The following is a 15,615-nucleotide window of genomic DNA, read 5'->3' as shown; positions in this document are numbered from 1 at the left end:
CTGTGGACCCTCAGAAAATGAGGATGACAGAAAATCTAACCATGCTGGACCTTCAAAATAATGACCTCCTACAACTTCCACCAAAGCCTGGTAACTGTGTGAATTTAAGAATATTACTACCAGAGAGAAATCCATTTCATATTCTTTGAGCAGCCGTACTAATGAAAGGAACACCTGCTATACTAGAATATCTGAGAGCCTGAATTCCCATTTAAATTGGAGTTTTTATAATCCTAGTAATGTTAATTTTCAGAAAGTAACATTTTGTTTTAGTATCATCTTAAAGACTGCTATTATAATTTCCTATTATTACCTAGCCATTGGTATAACTGGCCTGGGCCATATTCATGGCTATCACCATTTCTACATTCACAACTATTTAACATTTTTCTAAGCTGTTGTGCCATTTATCATGGTAATAACCACATATTATGTTCACACATTTGTTCTGGATGTTTTGCAGAGAATTTATCCTACTTACTTTCATTTTCTTAAAACACAGCAGTTTCTTCAAGTTAATTTTTAACAATGTGATCTAATATTTTTATAATGACAAAACATTTTTGTAGAACTGGTTTCATTTCCCATGTTTCTTTTTGTATTCCATATAATGTGACCAATTTACCTGAATATGACTATCCAATTTCTAACTTTTTATTACATAATAAATTGAATTGAATTTTATTGAATATTGCTCTTTGATTTCATTTTTTTCTTTAAAAAAAAAAGACTTTTCATTACCCATGATAGGAATTTTGTGGTCTCAGTACAAGTTTTAACTTTGTTTTAATCTAGTTGAAATGTATCTTTTCTAGCTATTGAGTTGGTCGTTTCCTCCTGTTTCATAAAATAATTTTATCAGTTACTAATGTCACAGAAATGCTAATCAAAATAGAGTTACTGAAGAAAATACTGAAATTGTTATAACTGCTTTCACAGTTTGGAATTTAAAACTCTTTTGTAAGGATGGCTTGGTATTATTTCCATATGGTAATCCAGTACTTTTAGATTCAAGAGAATTAATAAGACTGAATCTGAATATTTTCCTATCAGTCAGTGTAGCATTTAAAAATATTTTTTGTTCCTTAAAGAAAAAAGTATGGAAGAACTTAATCTTTTCTATAGATAGCTGACAGAAAACAATAAGGAATACCACAGAGAAATCTTAAAATAGGGAGCAGAATGGCTTGTGTCTGTAATCCCAGCTACTTGAGAGGCTGAGGCAGGAGAATCAATAGCGGCCAAGAGTTGAAGACCAGTTTGGGAAACATAGCAAGACCCTCCATCTCTTAAGAAAAATTAAATAAAAAGATTTGCCGGGCGTGGTGGTGGTGCATTCTTAGAAGAATGATCCTCCCACCTCAGCCTCCCAAGTAGCTGCCTAAGTCACATCTACTTGGGAGGCTGAGGTAGGAGCATCACTTGAGCCAAGGAGCTTGAGGTAATAAGGAGCTATAATCATGCCACTGCATTTCAGTCTGGGTGACAGAGTGAGACCCTGTCTCCAAATAAAAGAAATGAAATCTTAAAATATACTTTGTTTAAACATGTACTAAGCAGGTATTATATACCTAATCTACTCTGTGGAAATGTTTTAATCCAACCTTATAAGTCTTATTTCCAGCACCTTAATTTTAAAACTTGGCTTGCAATCTTCGTAAGACTAAACTTGCAGTCATGTGGTAATTTCCTAAAAGGATATTTGACATAGGTATGTTTAATTTAATGAAAATCCAACATAAACATTTTTGTTCATACCAAAATGATCAGAAGTTACTAATTAGAATTCTTACCAGATAGGCAGGGAGATAGTTTTTGGATAATGATGGCATGCTTATATTATAACAAAATTATTGCTAATAAAGATAAATATTATATATTCACCACAAAAGTTACATGTTTCAAATATATTTAAACCTGATTTTAAAAGTATAGTTTTTTTTTAATTTTTTTTTTGAGACAAGAGTCTCACTCTGTCACCCAGGCTGGAGTGCAATGGTGCGATCTTGGCTCACATCAACCTCTGCCTCCAGGGATCAAGTGGTTCTCCTGCCTCAGCCTCCCAAGTAGCTGGGATTACACACGTGAGCCACCATGCCTGGCCTAAAAAGTATAGCTTCTATTAAACATTTTCAATTCTTTTCCATGACCTTCATCATTCAAAATGAACTGTTTCAAATATTAACTTTGGCTGGTGGCTTAAAACTATAATTTTTAAATTTATTTTTGAATAACTAAATTTTCTAATTTTAAACTTAAGTGAGTTATTTTAATGTCTTAAGAAATAAATAACTAGGCCAGGTGCAGTATCTCACGCCTGTAATCCCAGCACTTTGGGAGGCCAACCCGGGTAGATCACCTGAGGGTCAGGAGCTCGAGACCAGCCTGGCCAACATGGCGAAACCCCATCTCTACTAAAAACACAAAAGTTAGCCAGATGTGGTGGCGTGTGCCCGAAATCCCAGCTACTTGCCAGGCTGAGGCAGGAGAATCATTTGAACCCTGGAGGCAGAGGTTGCAGTGAGCTGAGACTGCGCCATTGCACCCCAGTCTGGACAACAAGAGCAAGATTCCATCTCAATAAATAAATAAGTACATAAACAAACAAACAAACAAACTTGATACTTGTATACCTAGAACTTGGCATACATACATCAAATACTAAAAAGAAAGAAACGTCAGATAAAAAGCAGAAGTGTCTCGGGTTTGACAAATAATTCAATTGAAAGCAATTAAAAATTAAAAATCAGCTTCCTCTCAACTTTATTTATGGCATGTCTTAAGTTGAGGACTCAGTAAGAATAACCTACTCCAGGGGTTGCAGTGAGCTGAGACTGTGCCACTGTACTCCAGCCTGGGCAACAAAGTAAGACTGTTTCAAAAAAAAAAACAACAACAACAAAAAAAGAATATCCTACTCCTCAATTTGATACACTCAAGAAATAGGGAAAGCAAAGTCCAAAATTATAGAGCAGAAAAAATTTAAATCTACTTTTTAGATGTACTTAATTCTGGGAAAGAATTTAAGAGGATATTTAAAATAATGGTTCACTTCCTTTTTTCATGCAACTTCAGAAATATTGGCTTCATTAAAATCACTAGTTTGGAGCGAGCGCAGTGGTTCACACCTGTAATCCCAGCACTTTGGGAGGCGGAGGCGGGTGGATCACCTGAGGTCAGGAGTTCAAGACCAGCCTGGCCAACATGGCAAAACCCCATTGCTACTAAAAATACAAAAATTGGCCGGGCATAGTGGTACATACCTGTAATCCCAGCTACTAGGGGTGCTAAGGCAGGAGGATCACTCGAACCTGGGAGGCAGAGGATGCAGTGAGCCAAGATCATGACGCTGCATTCCACCATGGGCAACAGAGTGAGACTGCATCTCAAAAATCATTCAATCAACCAATCACTAGTTTGAAAGGAGTTTAACAATGAAATCAAGAAATTCCTTTTAATTCATAACTAAAGTGTCTTTTATTCATTATCACTCAACAGCTAATAGTATCAGGTATTCAGCCTCTACTGAATACATTTAAGTGCACAATTCTTGCCATTATATAGGCAAAAACTTAGTTGTAAATCACAACAGTTTAAATAGTTTAGTTACATTTATTTATTTATTTATTTATTTATTTATTTAGATAGGGTCTCACTCTGTTGACCAGGCTTGAGTGCAGTGGCACAATGACAGCTCACTGCAGCCTTGGCCTCCAAGGCTGAAGTGATCCTCCCACCTCAGCCTCCCAAGTAGCTGGGACTACAGGTGGGCACCACCACACCTGGCTAATTTTTGTATTTTTTAGTAGAGATGTAGTTTCACTATGTTACTTGGGCTAGTCTCAAACTCCCGGGCTCAAGCAATCTGCCTGCCTTGGACTCTCAAAATGCTGGAATTACAGGCGTGAGCCACCATGCCCAGCCTAGTGTATTGTATTTATACACAATTCCTAAAATATGATCAGTACTTAGAAGACTGAGGATCCCTGACTAAGCATTCATAATTAAGCATGAGGCACTAAAAAGCTATTGAAAAACACTTTGTGAATGAGGGTGGCTTGGTGAGTATTACTGTAGGGCACTTACTACCCATATTTATTATTGTTCTTTTCTCTGGGACTTTGGGTAACAATCCTTTAATCATTTCAGGGGTTATGCACCTGGCTGACATGAAATAAATGGGGCTGAAAGAACCACTTAGAAGAAGGATTTTCATTTAATGCACTTGTTCTACCAGAAATTCTGATGGGCCAAATGTTCTTAAAGCCAGAACCTCTACTGTTTATATTCTTGAGAGAATGTACTGTAAGTAGTGGAGAGGTTAGCTTGCGAAGTGTGAAGAAAGCACTGGGAGTCTACTTCTCTTCATAATATTTTCCTTTTTTCTTCCTTTTTTTTTTTTTTTTTTTGATGGAGTCTTGCTCTGTCACCCAGGCTGGAGTGCAGTGGTGCGATCTCAGCTTGCTGCAACCTCCGCCTCTCAGGGTTAAGCAATTCTCTTGCCTCAGTCTCCTGAGTAGCTGGGATTACAGGTGTATGCCGCCACGCCCGGCTAATTTTTTGTTTTTAGTAGGGATGGGGTTTTACCATGTTGCCCAGGCTGACTGCAGACTCCTGAGTTCAGGGAATCCACCCACCTCGGCCTCCCAAAGTGCTGGGATTACAGGTGTGAGCCACCACACCCGACCAATACAATTTTTCAATCAATTCCTGCATTATCAGTTCCTACCATCAGTTCTACCATGCAAAGCATCTGAGGCTTTGATTTTGAAGCTTTCAAAAATCTGCTAGGACTCCCCTCTGATGACATTTAGATTTCAGGTTTTTCTTTTTATGAGACAGGGTCTCACTCTGTCACTCATGCTGGAGTGCAGTGGCACCAACATGGCTTAATGTAATCTCTACTTCCCAGACTCAAGTGATCTTCCTGCTCTGGTCCCAGCCTCCTGGGCAGCTGGGACCATAGGTACATGCCACCATGACTGGCTAATTTTTTATTTTTTATTTTATTTTTGAGATAGAGTCTCATTCTGTTGCCCAGGCTGTAGTGCAGTGGTGCAATCTCGGCTCACTACGGCCTCCACCTCCCGGGTACAAACAATTCTCCTGCCTCAGCCTCCTGAGTAGCTGGGATTACAGTCATGTGCTACCATTCTTGGCTAATTTTTATTTTTATTTATTTATTTATTTATTTTAAAGTAGAGACAGGCTTTTATCACATTAGCCAGGCTGGTCCTGAACTCCTGACCTTATGTGACCCGCCCACCTTGGCCTCCCAAAGGGCCGGGATTACAGGTGTGAGCCACTGTGCCCAGCCTGCCTGGTTAATTTTTAACTTTTATATAGAGATGAGGACTTACTATGTTGCCCAGGCTGGTCTTCAACTTCTGGGCTCAAGCGATTCTCCCACCTTGGCCTCCCAAAGTGCTGGGATTGAAGTGGGCAAGGGGTAAAAACAAAACAAAAACAAAAGCATACTGCTGGGATTATAGGCGTGAAGCCTGGCCCTCTTTTCTTTAATATTGTTAAACTGGTCACTAATTCTTATCCACTCCCTACATTCTAAAAATGTATTTCTATCTTGTGACCATTATCTCTTACTTTGTTCATCCTTTTTTTGTTGTTTCTACCTTGGTGCAATTTTGGAGGAAGCAAAGATAAGCATATGTTTTTTGTTTTTTTGAGACAGGCTCTCACTCTGTTGTCCAGGCTGGATCACAGTTCACTGCAGCCTCAAACTTCTGGGCTCAAGAAATCCTCCCACCTCAGCCTTCTAAGGAGCTGGGACTACAGGTGGGCACCACCACACCTGGCTAATTTTTTGTAGAGATGGGGTTTCACCATGTTGCTCAGGCTGGTCTCAGACTCTTGGACTCAAGTGATTGCCTGCCTCAGCCTCCCAAAGTGCTGGAGTATAGGCGTGAGCCACCACACCTGGTCAAGCACATGTTTTACCATACAAATTTATCCAAGTCTTACCTACATCAAAAAAAGGGATAAATTACAAGGTAATGTACTAGCTTCTCTCAAATCCTACCATACTACAGATACAGCAACCTACTTAAAATACAAAATTGATGATTTAATCCAGATAATTTTGGTTCGATGGCTTTCCATTGCCTACAGGGGGAATTATTTCCAAAATCCTACTATAACACAAGACCCGTTATGATTTGATTACTCTTTTCTACTCCATCTTTTGCCACTCCATCACAATTATTCTACCTATGCCAGCTTGACACAAGACCTTGGGATTTCCCAACCAGGACCTGTTTTCTCATAAAATGCCTTCCAACCGTTTTTGATCGGAAAATGCCAATTCAGCATTTAAAATCATAGCCAGCCTCATCCTCTTCTGTGTAACTTTTCCTTAGCCAAGCCAGGCACTTCCTCTTCATTTGTCCCATTGTTATAAACTTTTATTCTATAACTGAATGTTTCATTTTCCACTTGTACATCTGTCTCCTTACTCCCTATACCTTCTGAACACAAAAATTTTAGTTTATTCTCATTTATATCTTCAAATCTTAAATTGTCTGATCAGGAATAAACTAAAATAAAAATTAGGTTGTTTTCCTTCCAAGACTTTTCCTGAAACTAGGTTGACCAAAAAATACAAATGTTTTTCCATTATTCTCAGTAAGATTCAATAATTCAGGCCAGGAGCGGTGGCTCATGCCTGTAATTCCAGCATTTTGGGAGGCCAAGGCAGGTGGATCACAAGGTCAGGAGTTCAATATTCAATAACTGGCAAGGTATAAGCTCCACTAGAGGAGAAAAAAAAGTATTATGCTAAAGATAGACTATTTGGGTTCCATTTTTCACTCTCAATTGTGCTACTAATTAAAATGAAAATGTAAACAAATCAACTAACATAATTATCCCAGACCTTTTTTCTTACTGGAAAAAAGAGGGCATTAAACTGGATGATGACAATAATACCATAACTACAAAGCTTTTATAAAAGTCCTTTATATACGGTCTTAATACAGTGAAAGATCAACCTTATTGAAAGAGGTCTGGCTTCTGCTCTCAGCTGCTGGGAAACAATCACTAGGCCTCTGGCATGTCTTGGCTGATAGAAGTGTTTTTGTTGTCTGGGGACTTTGGCCATTGACTATCTAAAAATGTGATTTACAATGGGAAGTATCCAGAAGAATTCCATAATGAAACAGGAATGGTCTGTGCAGGAAAATGCTACCAAAGGAATGTATCATTTTGATGAGCACATAGACCTTACTATGTAACAGCACACAGTATGGCTTTTGGCCACATAGTAATAGCTGTGACCTCCAGAGAAAGGAATAACTAAAAGGTAATAGTTTGACACTCTGGAAGCGGAGGAGACTAAAGGTCAGCCATGTGGGTGGTATGTGATCAAACCCCAATACAAACAATGAACACCAAAGGCTTTGCTGAGATTCCCTGTTGGACAATATTCTGTGAGTACTGTCATACACTGTGATTGAAATGAGCTAACGTTGTCTATGATACCACAGAGAGAGGGCAACCAGAAACTCTACTCCTCCTGGATTCTGCACCCTATGTCTCTCTTCCCTTGGCTGATTTTAATGTGTATCATTTCTACATAATAAACCATAGCCATGAATATAACATTTTCAATGCGTTCTGTGAGTTCTTCTAGCAAATTATCAAACCTAAGGTTGGTTTTTGGAATCACTCAAGCTTGCAGCAACAGCATCAGAAGTGGGCACGAGAATGACATTAACTTGCTGAAGCTGACTCACTGAATGAAGAGAAAGAATAATGGATGACAAACCTTTGCTTCCTGGGTGGCTACAAGGCCACTCATGGCATAAAACTATAGCTGTGCTATAATCATTTACTGGAGGTAAATATTACCAGTGGAATTTACAAATAATAGATCCAACTACAGCTGTATTACAATCAATTAGTAGAAATAAAAGTTACCAGTGGGACTTAGAAATGATGGATCCAACTCCTGGGGACCTGGCTCACTGGATACATAAGAAAATGTTACGGCCGGGCGCGGTGGCTCAAGCCTGTAATTCCAGCACTTTGGGAGGCCAAGACGGGCGGATCACGAGGTCAGGAGATTGAGACCATCCTAGCTAACACAGTGAAACCCCGTCTCTACTAAAAAATACAAAAAACTAGCCAGGCGAGGTGGCGGGCACCTGTAGTCCCAGCTACTCGGGCGGCTGAGGCAGGAGAATGGCGTGAACCCGAGAGGCGGAGCTTGCAGTGAGCTGAGATCCAGCCACTGCACTCCAGCCTGGGCGACAGAGCGAGACTCCATCTCAAAATAATAATAATAATAATAATAATAATAATAATAATTGTTACATAAACAATAAATAAGGTTACTATACAATCCCTTGATATTGTTACCTGGAATAGCGAAATAGAAAGGCAAATCCTAATGCTGGGCCAAACCTGGTTTTTGGCCAGATCCAGTTACAGCCAGTAATCACAGACCCACGGCCAGAAGTAAAAGTCTTGCCAAAAGAACAAGCAATAAAGATTCATAAGACAATGGAGAAAAAGAAAGAGGAAGACTCAAAAGACTAATCCCAGCTGGGTGTAAATCTTTAAACAGTTATTAAGAAATGGGATGAATAAAATATTGAAGCCAAAACAAAGGTCACACTGCAGCACTTTCAGAGGTTGAGTGGACCAACAGGAGCCCCTGTTGGTCTCCCTCCATTAAAGAGCTCTAAACAAATCTGCTTTATTCACCCTAGTTTTTGTTTTTGTTATTTTTTTTTTGAGACAGAGTTTCATTCTTGTTGCCCAGGCCAGAGTGCAATGGCACAATCTCAGTTCACCGCAACCTCCACCTTCTAGGTTCAAGCAATTCTCCTGCCTCAACCTCCCGAGTAGCTGGGATTACAGGCTCGTACCACCACGCCCGGCTAATTTTGTATGTTTAGTAGAGATGGGGTTTCTCTATGTTGGTCAGGCTGGTCTCAAACTCCTGACCTCAGATGATCTGCCCGCTGCAGCCTCCCAAAGTGCTGAGATTACAGGCATGAGCTACCACACCCAGTAACTCACCCTAGTTTGAGGAAACTTTAAAAACTGGAAGGCAAAAATGATTAAGAAAAATCTAACTTCACCTTGCCTAAGCCAATGCTTCCACAATCTAATTAAGACAAGGCCTGAAGAGAAGGCCTGGATTCCTTGCTAGTCCCTAGCTGGGGACCCAGAGTCAAATGCTTTTAAATGGATAAAACAGTTAAGGGTAGAGATGTTTCCACAAGAGACCCATGCACAGAACTTACAAATCTGTTAGTGAAGTCCTAAGAGGAGCTACAGTTATACTGGAAAGACATAAGAACACAAGAGTTTATGGATTAAGGTAAAACTTCAGATTAAAATCAGGATGTCTGACCATACTTTATGTACAGCAGTGTGTCTCCTTTACCTGAATGCATTATGGAGATATTTATTATGTTTGACTGGGGAATGTTTCCCCTACTTAAACAGAATATATCTAAATCTTCCTATCAGGCAGTATTTATAGGACATGCTAACTGAAAACTAGTGAAAATGCCTGAGCCCACCCAAGTTAATTTCAGATAGTACGGAATAGAAGCTGGGCAAATTCTTTGTACAACAGTCCTGTGTGGAGCACAGACTGGAGCTTATAGGAAAGCCACCAGGATTCTGGACCCAAAAATTTCAATTTGAGGGACAATTAGTTTACTATTGGGCACTAACTGACACTGCTTCCCTGAATCTGAAAACCTGAAATGTATATACTGCCCCAGGAAATGTTGGAGAAACATTCTCATGGGAAAGCAGTACCCAAAAGAGTTCCATAATTAAATTGGAATGCTCTGTGCAGGAAAATGCTACCAAAGAAATACATCATATTCACAAACATGGAGACCCTACTATATAACAGCACATAGGGAAACTGAGACAAGGTAAGTAGCTTTGTTCTTAAATGACTTGGAATTCAGAAATAAGCCAGTAAGGGTCCACTGTAACTACACCTATCCATGAAAATATCCAGTATCTAGGTAAGGGTCAATTCTGTTGAGGAGGCATAGCAAATTCCTCTGCAATTCTTACTGATTTGTTCTGTAATAAAACAGCATCACACTGTGACATAACACACTATGGAGTAACAAGTGACAATGTTGGTAAGATTCATTTACCTTATGTAAATAAATCTTTTTTTTTTTTTTTTTTTTTTTTTGGTTTTTAGTTTTGAGACAGAGTCTTGCTCAGCTGCCCAGGCTGGAGTGCAATGACGTGATCTCAGCTCACTGCAACCTCCACCTCCCAGGTTCAAGCGATTTTCTTGCCTCAGCCTCCCAAGTAGCTGGGACTAAGTAAAGACAGGGTTTAGCCATGTTGGCCACGCTGGTCTCTAACTCCTGACCTCAGGTGATCTGCCCACCCATGCCTCCCAAAGTGCTGGGATTACAGGCATGAACCATCACTCTCAGCCCCTTATAAAAATAAATCTTATAATACTGATATTGATCATCTAATGGTATCAGGAAATTTAGTTAAAGCCTCCTCAAGATGTAATAATGATAGAAAATGAATAGCCTAACGAAGAATTAGCTAACCATCAACTAATTTCTTTCTTTCTTTCTTTCTTTCCTTCCTTTTCTTCCTTTTCTCTCTCTCTCTCTCTCTTTTCTTCTCCTCTTCTCTCTCTCTTTTTTTGTGAGATAGAGTCTCACTATGTTGCCCAGGAGTGCAACAGTGTAATCTCGGCTCACTGCAACCTCTGCCTTCCAGGTTCAAGCAATTCTCCTGCCTCAGCCTCCCAAGTAGCTGGTATTATGGATGTGCATCACCACACCTGGCTAATTTTTGTATTTTTAGTGGAGATGGGGTTTCACCATGTTGGCCAGGCTGGTCTCGAACTCCTGACTTCAAGTGATCCCCCTACTTCAGCCTCCCAAAGTGCTGGGATTACAGGCGTAAGCCACCGTGCTCAGCCCATCAACTAATTTCTATGCCAATAGTCCTGCACAAATTTTTCATAAGATACAAAAATAGTTGTAAATCCGGGGGGAAATGAGTAATTAAATTAGTACAAAAAATGATGTACATAATGGCTTTATAAATTAGACTGTTTATTTAAATGTATACCTATTCAAAACTGGCTCATCCCAATATTAGGCATATTCAAAGGGTTACTATTGCAATGTCTGTCATATAAAAACTAAATGTAGACGTTCAAATATATTCGCTTTGCTTTAAGAGTGTAGGCCAAAGGCTAGGGCATAGCCTATACACCAAAGAAGACAAAGATGTCTGGCCTTCCACCTTAGCCACTGAGAGATGATCTCCAGGACTGCTGAATGTCTTGCTTCACAGGAGTACCTGCTTGATACGAGTGTTTTTGTTCGAATGGAGGCTTTGGCCACTGAACAGTTTAACAATGTGATCTACAATGGAGGCTTTGGGTATTTCAGTATCAATTCTGATCTCCAGAGGAAGTGAGAACTAAAGTTATTAGTCTGACCTCCCAAAGGCCAAAGCTACACCATGCAGCGAGTATGTGATTTTGAGCCCCAATAAAACCGGAAAAGCAAAGACTCAGATGAGTTTCTTCACTGACAAAACTCACATATACTACGGACATAAAGAGATAATGCTGGACGTGACTGCACAGGGAGAAGAGCCTGGACTCTGTACCCTAAACATCTCTTCCCCTGGCTGATTTTAATTTGTATAGTTTCTCTGCAATAAATTGTAGGCATGAATGTAACAGCTCTCAGTGAGTTATATCAATCTTCCAGTGATTTATCAAACCTGAGGATGGTTTTGGGAATGCCTCAAACTTGAAACCAGTGACAGAAGTGAGGATGTTCTTACAGAGGTTTCTCTCAAAGTGTACACCTATCTAAACTCATTGCAGTACTATACTGAGGTTTTATTTACATACTATCTTGCTTAATCTTCACTACTCTGTGTGGTAGATACCACTATTATTAACACAGAGAGACATACAGAGTATAAATAACTTAATTTCACCCAGACATTAACAATAAATGGAAGAATCAGGATTTGAACCAAGAAATATAATACAAAGTCTATGTCCTTAACATATTATGCCACCTTCCTTGATAACTGCTAATTTCTTCCCCCAATTCTAACATTCTCTGAGTCTATAATATTTAAGGTCACATAAAGCCAAGCAAATCTACAAGTAAACAAGTAATTCAGACAGGCTTAAAACAAGCCTTAAATAATCTTCATTATATTTTATTTTGTTATGGTTTAAGCTGTCATTTTCATTATTAAATGTTAATTCTTTGTATATTGACAGATTTTTTTAATGCTGCAATATCAAAACACAAATAATATCAAAGTATATTAACAGAAACGTATTACTAAAATAACTAATTTGAAGACGACTACCTCCAAAATATAAAATACTGAATAACACCATTATATGAAATTTCCAATTTGCTAGGAAATAATACTTGTTTTTTAGGGAAAAGACAATTTTGGTCAGGCAAAATTCCTCCATTGTAAAATAATGATTTTCATTACTTTACAATATATATATTTTCCGCTGAGACAGGGTCTTGCTTTGTTGCCCAGGCTGGAGTGCAGTGACATAATCATAGCTCACCATAGCCTTGTACTCCTGGAGTCAAGCAATCCTCCCACCTCAGCCTCCTGAGTAGCTGAGACTACAAGGTTTCCGCCACTGCACTAGGCTAATTTTTTTTTTGGTAGGGATGATGGTATCGCTATGTTGCCCTGACTGGTCTTGGAACTCCTGGACTCAAGCAATCCTCCCGCCTCAACCTCCCAAAGTGCTAGGATTATAGGCATAAGCCACTGTCCCCAGTCTATAACACTTTTTAAATACATATTTCTATAGTCAATGTAATTAATTTTTTTTAATTTCTCTACATTTTCCTACAGTATGTACAATTATCACTTTTAAAGCTGCATAATATGCCAAAATATTAATTTAACAGCATTCACAAATTGCTGAACATCAAGGTTGTTCCATTTTACCTTTCTTCTTTAATAAGACTGCAATAAACATCTTTCTTCTAATAACATAAGCCTTTAATTTTTTTAATCTGCAGCTCCCACCACAGTGTCTAATTCATATGAGGTATGTGACAAACATTAGCTAAACTGAATACACATTTTAAAAACTGTTTTTCAAGCATAGTTTCCTAAGACTAGAATTAATGAATCAAAGAGTATGAACTTCTTATGGTTCTTATAACATAATACTTTCCAAAAGAATAATGTCATTTTATAATCCACAAGACATGAGTGTGTGAACTCGTCCATTGCAATACACGCCAGTATTAGAGTTTATCGTTTAAAAAGCTTAATATTTTATTATGTATAATTTGATCTCTTAAAGTGCTTTACCTTGTAGGGAAATAATAATCCTTAAGTTACACTGTCATTACTTCCATTTCATTATTTAACAAAGTATAAAAAGACATGCAACTGTTAATTCTAATTGTGGAAATTCAATTATAAATATGTAAAAACTCTTTAAATGAACATACTCCAAAGTTTATTTCTGACTTGGAAGGTGGCATATTTTCACATTTTAGTAAAATTTGCTTGAGGCCATAATCTAAACCAACTGTGGCAATATAACTGTTGGATATAAAGGTAATCTTGTCCCAAAGAGCAGTGAATTCTACTCTCCTTTGAGGGGGTTTCTCTTGGAACAGATAGTAACTAAAAAGCACTCTCACTAAGAGAATAATTTAAAATAAACAAATTGCTAAGAGTTTACATGTTTATGATGTGATCACAATTCCCAGTTGAACCAGAATTACCTATCTATGAAGGAAAAAGCAACATTGAGAAAAAGTAGTCTGAGTTTCCTAAAACTCAATTCAGAAATTGAGGTAAATTATCAAAGATTTGAATATTTACGTCAATTGTGAGGATGTCTGTTTCTTCCCTTTACATCTTTAAAATAACACATTTCAGGTAATTTTACATTTTTCTACTTGGCGATTTCAGGAATCAAATTTGTATCTGATGAGAATGGACATTATAAGCTTTTCAGTATTTGTTTTTTATTATATATTGACATGTTTAAAATTGGTAACTCACAGTTTTACCACAATTGGGTGATTCTGTTTTCCTGTCCTTTGGTATTATCATATGTTAATAGCCAGAAAACTTGTGATAACTCCCAGTAGGGTTCTTTTGCACTAGCTGGGCTGCAGCACATTCATCACTTTAAAATAAGAATTTACTTACTTTCTGAGATGGGTAAAGCACTGTGCTAGACTCCAAGGAACCATACATAGATGACTAAGACATGACTCCTGTCCTCAAAGAACTTACAATCTATTAAGGGAAGACAGACATGCAAACAAATAGGTAAAATACAAAGCAGAATGTGCTGATTGTTAAAACAGAGGTACAAAACAAAGTTCTACAGGAGCACAGGATGGTTATATAGGAGCACTGGTTGGGGTGATCTGGAAGGCTGGGCCAGCAGAATAGTAGTAGAAAACTCTGCCCCTTAGAAAATACAGCAGTGTTACAGCCCACCTGGGTTAGGGTCGAAGCCCCACTCCCCACAGAAGGTTTTCCTAAAGGAGATGGAGCCAGGGCCCTAACCCAGTTAGGTAGGTGATTCGTTGATTTCAATTATGAATGCCAACACTTTCTTTCCCTGGTGCCGATAAATGTGCTTTCATAAGTATTTTACTTTATTAAAAAGTAAATAAAATTTAACAATCTATTAAGTAACTTACATGAAGATGCAAGTTACCTCAGTCTACAGCATTAGAATGGCCTCAAGTGGTACTATGATTATACAGGACCAAGCAAAAAAAGACACCACTTCAGCATCTTGCATGTGGTGCTCCCATAAATGTTTTGCTACTGATATCCTAGAAAGAAAGATGAACCAGACAATTCCAGAGAAGTAGCCTGGGTATTACACTATCCATATTTTGTTGAAGATGCAATTATGTTAAATTTTTAAAAATAGACTTTAAAATATGTTAATGAGACAACAGGATTTGTTTTTGTCTTGTCATGATCTCAAGAACCAGCAGGTACACTGCCAGTTTCCACTAATTTCTAGGTATAAGAGGTAGACAAGATAACGTAACCGATATGTAATATTAAACAAGTACCACACGAGGAGTGAAACAACTAGAAAGATAATAAATACAAACATGTTTAAATACAAAAGAACATAAAGCAAGTATCATGTGCACAGAAATAGAAACATTAAATTTATAGAAAATTAAAGACAAAGTATTAGTTTCTACTGTGTTTCATTCTACTGCCATCTCATATACAGATCCCTCAAATTTCTCAAATCTGTAGATACAGTATTTCATTATGCTGTAGGAATTTTAAAATGCTGAACTTCATAATTGCTGTTTATAGACATCCTTAAAGAAGCCTAATTTTAATGAACAAAAAAGGAAACAATAAAATCTCAGTCATATCTACTGTATATAAATGTTTGCAAAATGTTTATGAAACTTAACTTGACTGTTTTCTTAATTATTACAAACAAGCATTCCCACTTCACTTGTTTATTTTATTAATTTTTACAATCTTCTAAAACAAAAGAAAAAAGGAAGGAAGGCAAGCACACATAACCTGACTACTGGAATTAATGACAATATCCCATTG

The 15,615-nt window shown here is 38.0% G+C and overlaps 1 protein-coding gene and 1 non-coding gene across 9 annotated transcripts in view; both read right to left on the bottom strand.

Annotated features, from left to right (window-relative positions):
- Nucleotides 1–15,615, bottom strand: part of JMJD1C (jumonji domain containing 1C) — a 364,460-nt gene that overhangs the window by 200,558 nt on the left and 148,287 nt on the right. The gene's annotated exons all lie outside the window — the stretch shown is intronic.
- MIR1296 (microRNA mir-1296) lies at nucleotides 14,488–14,599 on the bottom strand. Its single transcript, NR_128293.1, has one exon. It is a non-coding gene; the product is annotated as a microRNA mir-1296 (primary transcript).

Source organism: Macaca mulatta, chromosome 9 (genome assembly GCF_049350105.2).
Source record: "Macaca mulatta isolate MMU2019108-1 chromosome 9, T2T-MMU8v2.0, whole genome shotgun sequence".
In the NCBI taxonomy this organism is placed as follows: Eukaryota; Metazoa; Chordata; class Mammalia; order Primates; family Cercopithecidae; genus Macaca; species Macaca mulatta.
Note: the sequence above shows the minus strand (reverse complement) of the source record. Positions and strands in the feature narration are given on the sequence as shown.